Source organism: Microtus ochrogaster, unplaced genomic scaffold, assembly GCF_000317375.1.
Source record: "Microtus ochrogaster isolate Prairie Vole_2 unplaced genomic scaffold, MicOch1.0 UNK10, whole genome shotgun sequence".
NCBI lineage: Eukaryota > Metazoa > Chordata > Mammalia > Rodentia > Cricetidae > Microtus > Microtus ochrogaster.
This window is the reverse complement of record NW_004949108.1, coordinates 2,300,660-2,303,086: the sequence shown is the minus strand read 5'-3', so window position 1 is coordinate 2,303,086 and position 2,427 is coordinate 2,300,660.

Sequence of the window (2,427 nt, the reverse complement as noted above, 5' to 3'; positions counted from 1 at the left end):
AGCGCAGCGCCCAGGCCACCCGCGTCTACCCACTGGCGTCCGTGGGAACCCGCAAGCAGCCTGCAACAAGGGCGGGCTTGTCCGGAATCAAACTGCTTCTTAATATTATAATGCCTCACCAAAAGCAAAACCTAGCCCGGCCTGGGAGTCCCTAACAAGAAACACATTGTGCGCGCTGCCCCCGCTTCAGTTGGCTCCAGCCTCATTTGCGCGCCGGCCGAGCTTCAATCAGCCAAGTCCACAACTGCAGTCTGCCTTGGCAGCCCGCACCACGTGCGCCTGGGGCACCCCTGCCGCGCCCCCGGCGGGGTGGGGCCGCTAGAGCTCCGTGGGCGCGCCTGCCTGCAGCTCTGATGGCCACTGGGCTCATCATCGCTCTAGGCACTGGTGGCTCGAATCCAGGTGGGAAAACTTGTTTTCAAAAAATAGTTTGACGCCCCCTCCCCAACTTCCCTCAGTTCTTAGGCATTCTTTGCACAGATATCTCCCCGTCCCCCCATGGTAATTTTGAAGTTAAAGGGAAAACACCTTTTCCGGTCCCCCCACCCCCCCCCCCCCCCGCCACGTGCCTGTCATTGCTCTCCGTCCCCCCTCCCCCTGCGCATTTGTTTTATGCCTTGTTCTGAGAAAAGGGGTAGGATCTGGGCCTCATCCTTAGGTGACTGCAACAGACTGAGAAGAACTGAGAAAGTCAGGACCTCTCAGGGTTTGTGAGCTAGACCCAGACATTTGGGTTGGTCTGGTCAGCTTGTTGGCATCCCTAAGTCATCTTCTTGGTACCGTGGCACTGGGCGTGGCCCGTTGAGATGTGGGTATCGCCCTTTAGCGGAAACCTGGAGGAAAGGCGTGTGAATTAGGCCGTACGTTCATTTTTATTTTATATTTTAATTTTCATTTGAGAACTCCTTCAGTGGAGGGCAGCTGCGTTTCTCTCACCCCTCCCTTCCTGCTCAAACTCTCCAAACACATGGTCTCTTGGTTAATTAGTGTGTGTAACACACATACAGCCTACTGAGTCTGTGCAGCCTTGCTCATATGAGCAAGCACCCACAGTTGACCATATGGATTGGACACCAATGTGGGAGCTCGTCCCTGGAGAAACTAATCCATTCTCCCTTAGCAGCCATTGACGACCCTGTAGCTTCTCTTCTAGGCATGGGACCGTGTAGAGTTTCTTCTGTCCACGTGGCGTGTGGCAGTGCCATCATGCCAGTCTTATCTGGGAAACCATACTCTTGGGATTTTGTGGATGCATTTTCCATGCCACACCTAGGGGACAGTGTTTAGCAACCCCAGCCCGGATGCCTGTTAAATTCTATCTGTTCTTCTGTGATCTATAGTAGCCTCCGGCATACCAGAGGGTTGCATTGCAGAGATGGATAGTCGTTCTAGGCGCCCACAGTCATTCATTCTCTGCATTTGGACCAGGTGTGGGTCTCAACAACAGTCTCCATCTGTTACAAAAAGCAGCTTTTGATGCGGTAAGAACTATGCTCACCTGTAGATCCTCTAGGGTCTGTGATCTCTCCAGCCATGGGTATTTGACTAGGTTTTCAGTACCAGATATAAAGTTCCTCCTTTTGAACAGACCTTAAGTTGAATTAGATAGCTGTTGGTTACCCCTATGATAAAAGTGCTATTATTTCACTGTAGGGGAGATATCGCTGGCCCAATGGTTCCTGGGCTTTAAGGTGGGATAGGACCATCCACTGCTTCTCTCCTTTGCTGACATGCACAGCACCTTACAATTCCATACGAGCCAATCCTCGTGAAGGAGGCTTCTGGGTCAGTTCTGGCTCAATTCCTTCAAGTCCTGCGTCCAAACTATGTGCTGTCTTCAGCAATTGTCTCACCTGGGAGGAAGCCAAGGGCAATGGCAATAGCTCATATTGCTTTGGGAGACTGGACCTCTGTACTCTGCTGCCTGGCACTGGGTTTCATTAGATAGTGCTTGGTTCTTGGGGGACATCACCCCCCATGTGATGTAACTATTAAAAACATGAACACATACATCTCTACACATATTGTATTATACATATATATATATATATGTGTGTGTGTGTGTGTGTGTGTGTGTAAATGTATATTTACATAAGCATGTGCAATAATCCCATGATCTCCTAGAGGGAGACCAGATGACTGATGGGTGTGGACTCAAGAGCCTTGAGTTCCCCGAGAGTGGAGACAGGAGCCCTTAGGTTGTAACTGTTGGCAGCTGCCACAGGACGTCTTCGGTGCTAAGGCCAGGCTGCCCTGAGGAAACAATCAGGAGTTGCAGCTTTGCAGAAGGGCAAACCCTGCACAGCGAGGCATGGCTGGTTCTTTGAGCTTTCATGGTGTGCACAGCCCGGGAAGAGAGACCTAGCCGGGGCTGCAGCCTGCGCCTCCCCCAGTTCACACTTCTCTCCTTTCTTTCCTTCTCTTTCT